This window comes from Coregonus clupeaformis, chromosome 35, assembly GCF_020615455.1.
Source record: "Coregonus clupeaformis isolate EN_2021a chromosome 35, ASM2061545v1, whole genome shotgun sequence".
Lineage (NCBI taxonomy): Eukaryota > Metazoa > Chordata > Actinopteri > Salmoniformes > Salmonidae > Coregonus > Coregonus clupeaformis.
Window position 1 is genome coordinate 29,307,389 of NC_059226.1, and position 12,723 is coordinate 29,320,111.

Here is a 12,723-nt window from a genome sequence, read left to right on the forward strand (position 1 = left end):
CTATTACTAGACAGTCACCTGAATCCATTTCAGGGAGATTAGTTAATTTACCAAGAGGTGACATTTTGACATGTAAAAATGAAAATGGGAAGATGTTACTTAACAAATACTGTAGTGTTTGAAAATATCAGCAAAGCACTAGGGTTTGACATAAATATAGGTTAAAAGTACTGGGAGCAATAGTACCCATTTTGGTAACATCTTTGCAATTGTATTATGGGTGAATGTGGCCCATGATGTTCAAAGAGTGATACAACCAAATGTACAGTTCTAAATAGAATGAAATAGCAAAATGATACAAGGTTAGTTTGATGAATAATAGAATTGAATCAGATTAATTGAATCTCTCCAGGGATGCACAGACATACACCAATTTTTTCTCTCTCTGTCCCCCCCCCCTTCCATTACAAATGAATGACATATTAGATCCTGCTGTAATGGGAATGACAGGATTAAACAGTGTCATCAGCCGGAGATATGTCATGCTGGGATTGCAGTGAAAATATCTCCGATCTGAGACCACGTTATTAGTAGGCACCTGATGGACGGAGGAGTTAATAAAAGCAGCCTTCTCACAGTCTCACAGTCTCTTGTACTGTAAGAGCTGTTTTGGAAGCAGAGCAGATCCCTGGGTACATACTCTATTTTGAGCTATCAAATACATTTTTAGCATTGGACTAGTCTGCCTGGAGTGCCAGGTGGGGGGGTGCTGCTTTTCTGCCTATTCAATCGGTATTGGGTAGGCATGCGAAATAAAACAGCTAAAGTATTTGAAATGATTTCAAATACTATTTGAACCCAGGTTGCATCCGAGCTCATCTTGAAAGGTCTGATGGGTCCCGGGAGTGTCCCTGGTGCCTGAGTGCAGTGCATGACTCAAGATGAGGCCTTTCTTTCTGTTCAGCATTCAGCGGACATTCCCCCCCCCCTTTCCATTCCTCTTACTCCACTCACTCGACAGTGTAGGCTCCAAGGTGTGGCCCGACTGAGGCCTCGCCGTCTCCCCCTCGAAAGTTAATGAAATCACAGTCACAATGTCACAGGAGAGTTGCTTGATTCCAACACTGAGGTGTCACTATAACATCTATTCACAATGTAATGGGAGAATAAAAAGCTGCGTTAAGAAAAATGTTAACATGATCTAGGACATTGGGACATTCATACTATTAACATTTTTATGAATCACAGAGGGTGATGAATAAAAATGGGGGAAGATATGTTTGATTAATAATTATATGAGTTTGTAACTGTAAGTAGGATGATCAGCTCTAAAGGAATCAATGGACAGTTTTAGTGGCCATTTTGTGACTTCATCTTCTTTTATTTAATGAAGATTCCCTTGAGTAGTTAAAGAAACACAAAAAAATTATTACAGAGTTAATAATGACCACATTGACTCACTTGGGAGGAATATAACATAAACCTTTCTAGTATATTTTAAATATTTTGGTCAATCATTTTCAATTTCACGGAGCATTGACTAAAGCCTAGAGATAAAATAGTGCTTTGGTGGCAATTAATCAGAATATGCCCTTTTCGTTTTTTTAAACCTTTTGTAGAATACGGTCCTGAAAAGAACAATGTATAATACATTCGTAATTACAAATGTTTTTTATTTCTCTATTTCAGAGATCCAAACCAGCCCGCTCCTCAGACACCAAGTTATCCATACAAAACCCAACCGCTTTGAAGAGGTTGCTGGTCGAAAGTACAACCCCAAGGACCAGCTCTACCTGCACATGGGAAACCAGGGTCAGGGGACCACTATCGGGCCACCAAGGAGGGGGAACAGTACACCTCCACAACATAAAAGTAGTAGTATCACAACGACCAAGATAGCCGCAGGACACCACCCCCGCTCCCCTTACACCAAGCGTCCGGCAACCGCCATCTACCACCCGCCACCCTGGGGCCTCCGCCAACACCAAGCAGACCACCGACCACGGAAAGGTGAGGACCTCACAGACGAATCAGCAGTGGTATCGAGACTAAACGGGACTATCTCCACAGAGCTGAGAGTACCATCGCCGTGGGAGCGGCTTCCTCAACATCGGCGTCGGGGACTCTATACAAGAAGACAAGCGGCGGCACGATAAACGGGGGCCGAGCACAGCAACTCCGCCCGGGCCAGCCAACGCGTGGCAACGCCAAGACATCGCCCACTTGCAGAACGAGGAGCTGATGTCCTGCAGATGAAGAGCAGCAGCAGATGGATCACGAGCACCACCACGAGTGTGAGTCGCTCCAGGCCCACGACACGCCGCGCTCACTGGCCCGCCCGACTACACCCTCACACCGCGAAGGTCGCCAGACGACATCCCCCTCATGACGCCAGACATAAATGATCCCGAACCGCGGCCGCCATGCAGACTTCATAACTTAACATTGAGCAGTCAGAACAGTACCAACCTGCCCCATGGACACTCCACCACCAGGGTATAACCCTATGGGGAGAAGACAGAGTCAAACGCTATGTGGCCTGGCCTATGTTGGACAAACACTAAGAAAAGCGAGAAGAGTGATGACTGTGTTTCAAAGAAATCTCAGTGGATGAGATGTTATTTCGCTACCATGCCTTCTTGAACAGTATATCAAAGTCAAATATGAACTTCTAATGACATGTTTGAAAAGTGAATGTTAATATAGTAATATGTTTTTGGAGAGAAGTTCAAGAATAAGAGAGTTTACAAAAAAAACAAAAACAAGTGGAATATCTGCTTTAGAATGCTTGAATAGACAATACAAAACATGAAGGGTTACAGTGATGACAAGGATTACTCAAAAAGCTTTTTGTGCCATATGTAATCATAGACAAAAACACACAAGTACAGTGAAATACCACTCTACTGCATTGGTAAAGTATGACAGACTAATCATGGGCACTGAATTTAAAACTCCCCCCAGCCTGAAATGTATTTATGAAAACTTTGTAAAAAACTAAAAACAGTATATAGTTGTGAGTAAAAAATAAACAAAAAAGAGTACTTTAAAGAGCTTATATTGTTGTTTGAGTTTAACTATGGCTTTTCCAAGCGTGTTCTTTCTGTTGAGGTGTGTGTAAATAAACAGTATCAATCATTATCCATTTTTTTGTATTAAAATCTGTTGAATTGTTTTCACAGCAGCAGAAAAAAAGTGCAAACACTATCCATTTTGGGAGCATACTGTGCATCGTCTAGACAACCATTATAACGTCCGTGTATCTTTTGTATCCATTTTCTGACACAATGCATGTCTGAGGAACTGCTTTATAATCTACATTTTCAGACAGCATTCTGATTCTGTCTCAAAATGAGGTTTGATAGTGAGTCCCTTTTTTTTCACCTGATTCATCTCGTTCTGCTTTTAATCATTTTGTTTGTAGGGTTTTTATGTCTAGCAACAATCTCACCACTGCCTGAGCTTCAAATGTGACCAGCAATGTATTACTTAGAAAAAAGGCAGTGGATTTTGGTATCAATATTAGTTGGATATGTTTGTAAAGAAGTATATGTTAGATATTTCAAATTGTCATATGCTAGCAATATGTAAAGTATTGTGCCAGGCTTTTGATATGTTGGGTTACTACTACATAAGTGAATGAGTGTAAATAATAAAAATGATAAATGATATTGATATTATTAATAATAACAATTATAAGTACAATAAAAAGTCAACATTAACCCAAATTCTTTCAGTTCTGCATCCTATTACAGAAAAAAACTAAAGCAAGTACATATAAAAAGGTTTATAATAATGCTACATTTATAAATTTAATGAAAGATATATCCTTACCATTGGTCCATCAACTGTCAAGATACCAAGGGTTTTGATGTAGGATTTGAAATGATTTAGTTTGTCTGATATTGTTTGCGGTTTTGCCTTAAGTGATAGATGATATTTCTGGCTGGACACCTGTATAAAGATTTTCTGCAACATTTTTAATAAAATATCACAGTATTTTCTAAAGAAAAGCTTCATGGATTTTTTTTTTTATGTGTGTGTGCCAGTCTGTGTAACAAATGTTAGATGATATGCAGGATTTGGAACATGTGCTATTGAATAAGACTCCTTGTTCATTTGCTATCAAACACAATGAAGACATGCATTTCCATATAAATGGATATACTGTATCTTGTTGAAATTCCGTCCTTTACTCCTGTTCACTTTGTGCAGATGCACTCTTCAAGAACCACATGACGTTATCAATTAAGAGTTGGCAATGGCAATTTAACAACCGAAACTTTTAAAATGTTAAATTGGAATTTGCAAATAGTTTAGTAAGCCAAATCCACTGACTTGCAGACTTGATAAATTGCCACTCTGCTCAGTAAGGGGAAAGAAAAAACAGGCACACTTATGAGCTGAATTGCCAAGTGTGTAGCTGCATTGGGTTTGCAGGGTCTCTAGTGGTATTTGCATACAAGGGTTTGCATCCTGTATGGTGTAAAATTGCTTTGCAATGCTGTCCCTCCCTCCTTCCCACGGTCAATGTATTGATCTCTCTTCAAACAACCCAAGCAAATTAGCTTTTCACTTAAAAACTAACTTGACAGCAGGAAAATCTTTAATAGTTGTTTTACAGTTACTGGGGCGAAGTAGATGTCTCTATACAACATTTGATGACCTACAGTGTATAAGGCCCAGATGCAAGAGGCTGGGGAGAAGAACATCGTTGTCATTATGAGGCAGAAGAAAAAGTGCCAAGATCATTTCAATATGTTGTCTTCATTATCTTCACCCCCTGTCTGGTCTGGTTATGTCTCAAACTACATGTTAAAATATTTATCTTAAGACAACCAATGAAAACACAGGACCATGCATGGAGTGTGTCTGTAGAGTAGACCAGGGCTCCGTTCCAAATTACACCCTATTCCCTTTACAGTGCACTACATTTGACAAGAGCCCTATGGCCCTATAAAGTGAATAGGGTGTCATTTTGGACGCTCAAACAGCTCTTCTTCTTAATTGGCATGTTGTTTATGCTAGGGGTAATGGTGTGGGGTTCACTGAGCATGAATACTCCAGACTCGACTGGAAGTTAATTAAGCCGGCTACAGAGTTCCATCACTCAGCTCAGAGGCAGCTCAGCCTGGGACATGCTCAACTCGGTCCTACCACTGTCTGTCATTCAAGTCCCTCGGCTCTCCAAGCAGCCATTACCGAGCGGTATCGATCGCCGCGGTGACAAGGTAGCGAACCAAATAAAGAGTGGGCAGGAATGAGGGAGGGGTTGGACTCTGACCCTGACCAGCCTATAGCTCGCTAGTACACAGCTACTGATACTACTACACCCTCCCTTCACATTACTGCTGTGTGTGTTTTTTTTTATTCTAACCATGAATTAAGATGCAGGTAAATACCCCTTGCATCGAAGTCAGTTGATTGCATTCCCTCCCTAGGTTGCAGGACCCTAATAGATGAATATGAAATCTTCTGAGCCAATATATATGCTGAACAGTTAAGTGGATAGGAACTCTCATCTGTGTGTGGTGCAGACCTGACTGGCTGCCAAGGTAATGATAATGGCCTAGAGAAAATTCCCTTTTACTTTTTCACGCTTTCACTTTGAGAAAAATTGTGTCCTTTTCACCTTCTCAGTACTTGCCAATAGTTTTCAAATCAGTTGTGCAGAGAGAGAGAGAGAGATATGGAGCTATTTCAGTGCCAACATAAATTTTATTTGGATTCCATAATGTCGATTTTATATTAGGATATTGAATTAGAATTCCATAATTTAGAATATGTATTAAGATATTGAATTAGAATTCCATAATTTTGAATTTGTATTAGGATATTGTAGTTGAATTTAAGACTTTGAATTTGTAATGCACAAATGTAATCATTGAATTCATAAATTGAACTTGTATTTCAAGATTTAAAACTGAATGGAATGAATAACAGAAAAAGACAGGAAACTTCCAGCTAGCCATGATTGGCTGAGATAATGGATGGGCTGGACATGCCAAGAGATGAGTTCAGATTTGTCTGCCATGTAGCACGCTTCTTTCTATAACGTGAGCTGCTCAGTATGTGTAGATAATCTTTTCTACCACATCTTTTTTTTAAAATATATAACGTTTGCCATGGAGAACTGTGTTGCTACTGCTCAAAACAACATTGCTGCCCAGAATTTAGCAGGCGCTATTGACAAAGATCAGTGGGAAACAAAAACATATGGAAATGTCTGCTCTACCCAAAATTATAACCAAATAATTGCAGCCTTACCGCAAAAATGGAAGAGGAAAGTGGAAGGGGGAGAAAGTAAGGAACTTGTCTGTTGGCCTTGCATTAAATAACATAATTGGTTAAAGAAAACTGTGATAAATAAAAAAGTATACCAGTTTCATTTAAGGACCAAAGGATTGACAGCCGTCCCATATAGATTACAAAATAGTTGGGAAGAAATTTTTGACGACGATCCCATGGCATAGTGTTTATGAGCTGATATGCAAAACGACACCGGATTCAAAACTTAGAATCTTTCAATTTAAATTATTATATAAAATTTTGCTACCAATAGAATGTTATTTATATGGGGGATACAATCTTCCCAGCTCTGCAGATTTTGCTGCGAAGAGACAGAATCATTAGATCATTTGTTTTGGTACTGTCCATTTGTAGCTTGTTTTTGGACACAGGTTCAGGAATGGCTAAAGGATTGCAATATTTACCTGGAGCTAACCTTGCAGATAGCATTACTGGGTGATCTGAAAAGTCATTGTCAATCGATCAATAATATAATAATACTTTGGAATATTTACAATCTGTAGAAACAATGAGAATAGAAAGGTTCAGAACTTTTTGTAAAACATCACAGTACAGTTGAAAAATATATGGCAAATAGAAATCCTATATGGATGGTGTTAAGAGATAGATGGGTGGTGTTGAATGGAGTTGAAGGATGGGACTAATAACAACTAACAACAAGATAACTAATAATGTAAGCATACTGTGTCCATAATAAGTATATAGGTTGTAGGTTGGGAGCTTTTGTGAAAGAGCACAGTTAGAAAGATATGGCATATAGTGGCGCAGTGGTCTAAGGCACTGCATCAAAGTGCTAGCTGTGCCACTAAGAGATCCTGGTTCGTATCCAGGCTCTGTCGTAGCCGGCCGCGACCGGGAGACCCATGGGGCGGCGCGCAATTGGCCCAGCATCTTCCAGGGTAGGGGAGGGACTGGCGGCAGGGATGTAGCTCAGTTGATAGAGCATGGCGTTTGCAATGCCAGGGTTGTGGGTCTCGATTCCCACAGGGGGGTATGAAAAAAAAATGAATGCACTAACTGTAAGTCGCTCTGGATAAGAACGTCTGCTAAATGACTAAAATGTAAATGCATATACAGTGGGGAAAAAAAAGTATTTAGTCAGCCACCAATTGTGCAAGTTCTCCCACTTAAAAAGATGAGAGAGGCCTGCAATTTTCATCATAGGTACACGTCAACTATGACAGACAAAATGAGATTTTTTTCCAGAAAATCACATTGTAGGATTTTATGAATTTATTTGCAAATTATGGTGGAAAATAAGTATTTGGTCAATAACAAAAGTTTCTCAATACTTTGTTATATACCCTTTGTTGGCAATGACACAGGTCAAATGTTTTCTGTAAGTCTTCACAAGGTATTCACACACTGTTGCTGGTATTTTGTCCCATTCCTCCATGCAGATCTCCTCTGAGCAGTGATGTTTTGGGGCTGTCGCTGGGCAACACGGACTTTCAACTCCCCTCCAAAGATTTTCTATGGGGTTGAGATCTGGAGACTGGCTAGGCCACCCAGGACCTTGAAATGCTTCTTACGAAGCCAGGATTATTGTCATGCTGAAAGACCCAGCCACGTTTCATCTTCAATGCCCTTGCTGATGGAAGGAGGTTTTCACTCAAAATCTCACGATACATGGCCCCATTCATTCTTTCCTTTACACGGATCAGTCGTCCTGGTCCCTTTGCAGAAAAACAGCCCCAAAGCATGATGTTTCCACCCCCATGCTTCACAGTAGGTATGGTGTTCTTTGGATGCAACTCAGCATTCTTTGTCCTCCAAACACGACGAAGGTTGAGTTTTTACCAAAAAGTTATATTTTGGTTTCATCTGACCATTTGACATTCTCCCAATCCTCTTCTGGATCATCCAAATGCACTCTAGCAAACTTCAGACGGGCCTGGACATGTACTGGCTTAAGCAGGGGGACACGTCTGGCACTGCAGGATTTGAGTCCCTGGCGGCGTAGTGTGTTACTGATGGTAGGCTTTGTTACTTTGGTCCCAGCTCTCTGCAGGTCATTCACTAGGGGTCCCCCCCCGTGTGGTTCTGGGATTTTTGCTCACCGTTCTTGTGATCATTTTGATTCCACGGGGGTGAGATCTTGCGTGGAGCCCCCAGATCGAGGGAGATTATCAGTGGTCTTGTATGTCTTCCATTTCCTATTAATTGCTCCCACAGTTGATTTCTTCAAACCAACCTGCTTACCTATTGCAGATTCAGTCTTCCCAGCCTGGTGCAGGTCTACAATTTTGTTTCTGGTGTCCTTTGACAGCTCTTTGGTCTTGGCCATAGTGGAGTTTGGAGTGTGACTGTTTGAGGTTGTGGACAGGTGTCTTTATACTGATAACAAGTTCAAACAGGTGCCATTAATACAGGTAACGAGTGGAGGACAGAGGAGCCTCTTAAAGAAGAAGTTACAGGTCTGTGAGAGCCAGAAATCTTGCTTGTTTGTAGGTGACCAAATACTTATTTTCCACCATAATTTGCAAATAAATTCATTAAAAATCCTACAATGTGATTTTCTGGATTTCTTTTTCTCAATTTGTCTGTCATAGTTGACGTGTACCTATGATGAATATTACAGGCCTCTCTCATCTTTTTAAGTGGGAGAACTTGCACAATTGGTGGCTGACTAAATACTTTTTTTCCCCACTGTAGAAGCAAACCGGATGGACATTATGAAAATGATCGGAGAGGTTGAGAGTAGAAGAAGTTCAGGAGAAAAAACAAACAAAATATAATTATTGTAAAATTGAGTGTGTCCATAAAATGTATATAGTAAGTATAAGCTGGAAGTAGAGGCCTAAGCATTGTTGTTCACTAGTTTACTCCAATTAGGGAAAGGGTGTTGGGGTTGGAAAGTAATAAAGGGGAATATATTTAAAAAATATATATATGTATGTGTATGTACAGTATGTATGTTTGTATAGTGCAACCAACATCTCTTCAGGTTGAATTAACAGTAGGTTTACCTGCTACTTCTGCTTTTGTTTTTCAACATAAAAATATTACAATATTAATATCAAAAATAAAGTGCAACCAACATCTCTTCAGGTTGAATTAACAGTAGGTTTACCTGCTACTTCTGCTTTTGTTTTTCAACATGAAAATATTCAATATTAATATAAAAAAATAAAGTGCAACCAACATCTCTTCAGGTTGAATTAACAGTAGGTTTACCTGCTACTTCTGCTTTTGTTTTTCAACATAAAAATATTACAATATTAATATCAAAAATAAAGTGCAACCAACATCTCTTCAGGTTGAATAAAGAGTAGGTTTACCTGCTACTTCTGCTTTGTTTTTCAACATGAAAATATTCAATATTAATATCAAAAAATAAAGTGCAACCAACATCTCTTCAGGTTGAATTAACGGTAGGTTTACCTGCTACTTCTGCTTTTGTTTTTCAACATTACAATACAAATACAGTATTAATATCAAAAATAAAGTGCAACCAACATTTCTTCAGGTTGAATGAGCAGTGGATGAACCTGCTACTACTCTCATTTTAATAAACAAACAATATTCAACAAAAGATCAAGTGTAACCTACTAGGCTACTCTTCAATGACTACAGATTTTATTTTTTAAATATCAACTGATCAACATGATCTGGCCGCAGAACACTTCTCTGTGCGTTCACTATGTCGCCAGCAGTACTAAAAACTCGCTCTGCTGGCACACTGGTGCCTGGAATGCACAGGTACCGTTAGCAAGGGTGGAAAGTACAGGTAGCTCTTTCTCCTGAGATCTCCACCACTTCATAGCATTTTCAGTCAAAGGCAACGCATCTTTTGCTCGGTACCTTAACACCTCTGCTCTGGCTGTCTCGCTTGTGGATTTTCTTTCTCTTTGGGTGAAGGAATCGCCAAACAGCGCATCTAAGGCTTTCTTCTTACAAGGAGGTGACTCATTTGGAGCTACAATATAAGAAATATATTTCAAAATATAGTCATGTTTCTCATTAATACAAAACAACAACAATCTTTTATTGGTATCACATGAAACACACCTGTGGTCTCTTCATTGAATCCTGACAGCTTTGTGCTTGAGCTTCCCTCGTCTTCCTCCTGATTTCCCATTGCTTGCATCTATTGATGTAAGAATGTGTGAACTGTTCAAATTTCTGCTCTGAAATACTGACACATAAATTTAGAGGAAGATAAAGAACAGATGAGATTTGAGAGAGGACAAATGAAAGGGGAGAAGAGAAAAGAGCAGAGGAAAGAGGAGAGAAGAGTTACCTGGTGGGACACTTCTGCCTCAAAACCAGTTTTGTGTAGACCTGTTCTCTGTCCTCTTTTTTCCAGGTAGGGCAGTTCTTTAAATCGCGGGTCCAACGCTGATGCTGTTTAAAGAACAAGAATATTGCATTCATTGCATTATTAAATTAAGTTGACCTGAAATTGCAAGTGATGACCTCCTCCTCATACACAAAATAATCAGAAGATTAAACTTTAGTATGTTTAAAAGAAATGTGGCACAGTGATGATGTAAAGCCACCATGAACTAAGAATTGTATTGCAGATATCTTGTTTACTTTTCCATATGAAAAAACAACTCAAATTCAAACTTGAAAACGCAAAGGTGTGGCATTTTACAAATTAATACAGTCTAATAACCTAAAATATTAACCAAGTTGATTTTAATTAAGACTCCAAATTAATTACCTATGTTGAGAGCATCTTGGGTGCCTCTGTAGCGTGTGGAGAGGTCACTGGCCATCACCCTCTTAATCTCTGCAACCAGGGTTGAGTCAGTCTCGCATGGCTGTAGGTGTTTCAGCAGTTTTGCTTGAAGAGGAGCAATTACAGAGAGAGTTGGCTGGTCTTCTTCACACATCACTGTGGTTGCCATTTTGACAGGACCCATCAACTGAACAATGTCATCCATGTTGGAAATATCACCTCACTCAGCGTGCCTACATCTGTGACCCCCTTTCGTAGATCCTTGGACATCAGAGTTGCCATTATAGCTGGCTGTTGTTCCAAAAACGTTCAAGCATTTCGAATGAACTGTTCCATCTGGTGATTATGTCTTGGATCAGTTTATGTTTTGGTAAATCCATCAGAGTTTGTTTTTCCTGTAGGGCGTGACATGCAATCGGGCTGCGGTGAAAATATCCAACAATTTTTCGCACTTTCCCCAACAACCTGGAAGCACGGTCCACCCCCAAACCCTTCTGCGAGGCAAGGTTGAGTGTATGTGCGAAGCAGGTAATGTGTGGACTGAACTGGGCTTCTGCACCGGCCACAATCATATTCCTGGCGTTATCTGTGACGATGGCAGGATTCTTGTCGTAGATTTTCCACTCCATGCAGGCTTCACGCAGTAAAGCGCCAATATTTTTACCAGTATGGGCTTCATTTAAAACTCTGGTTAGCAATGTGATGTGATGAGAGGTAATTGTCACACACCCTTGATTTGAGCATGACGTCCAGCCATCTGTCGTTATCGCTACTCGTTCAGCTTGAGAAAGTGACAGCTTCACATCATTCTTAGTACTTTCGTACAATGCAGGAATAACCTTTTCTGAGAAGTGTGGTCGGCTTGGTATTGTGTACCTTGGCTCCAATGTTTGAATCATTTAACGGAATCCCGGATTTTCAACCACACTGTAGGGTCGCATGTCTTTGCAGATAAACTTGGCAATTGTTGCCGTGATGTTTTTGGCCCGAGCTGAGTTTTGGCCTAGTCTCTGACTAAACATGCAGGCGAGACCTGAGGCTTCTGCAGAGTTGACTTTACCTTTTCGCTGCTGTAGCAGCGGGAACGCTGCAAGAGGTGCCTGGACGGTCGGTGTTGTGTGAAATCCCATGGCGCCTTAGTAGGTGGTTGGAGAGATTTGTCGTGTTGCCGTTGTACTTTACTTGACCTTACATATCCTACAAACAGCGAGCGACTCTATTTAGAACATCTCCGTCTTTGCAAAAGCCAAAGTGTTTCCACACACTGGACCGCAATGGTGGCTTGATAATTCTCGCTCGTCGGCTTCTCCTCTGTCAGTCCGCCATGCTATGTTTTGTTGTCTTTGCGCCTTTGCGCCTGCTGCTGGCGCGGGGCGATGACGTCACGGATAGGCAGACTGAATCGAGCAATGTTTAAAGCCTTTATCATTAAAAGTGCTAAGAAAAAACATCCATATAAAGTATGACGTGCTTAAATCCAATGGGTTATTTCTAGTATCGATACAATCGATTTATTACATTTTAAAACGATGTTAGATTGATATATGTTGTCCAAAAGGCCAACTTCGCGGAGCACAGATCGATGTAGTTGGATCATAGGAATATAAATCGATACATCGATGTAGTAGATGGATCGTTACACCCCTAATATATATATATATATATATATAAACATGGGGGATTGGAAGTGATGCAGACAATTACATTGATGGAAGTTACAATCTATCTGCAATATTAAACTGATCTACCAACCACCCCCCCCCAAAAAAAAAAGATCAGTCGGAAAA

At 40.1% G+C, this 12,723-nt stretch overlaps 1 long non-coding RNA gene and 1 pseudogene across 1 annotated transcript; one reads left to right on the forward strand and one right to left on the reverse strand.

Moving 5' to 3' along the window:
* Window positions 1–2,442, forward strand: part of LOC123482563 — a 50,526-nt pseudogene extending 48,084 nt beyond the window's left edge.
* Window positions 2,443–10,020: 7,578 nt separating this feature from the next.
* LOC121566422 lies at window positions 10,021–10,543 on the reverse strand. Its single transcript, XR_006657780.1, has 3 exons — window positions 10,493–10,543; window positions 10,261–10,339; window positions 10,021–10,168 (listed from the first exon to the last, which is right to left on the reverse strand). It is a non-coding gene; the product is annotated as an uncharacterized LOC121566422 (long non-coding RNA).
* Between the last annotated feature and the right edge of the window lie 2,180 nt (window positions 10,544–12,723).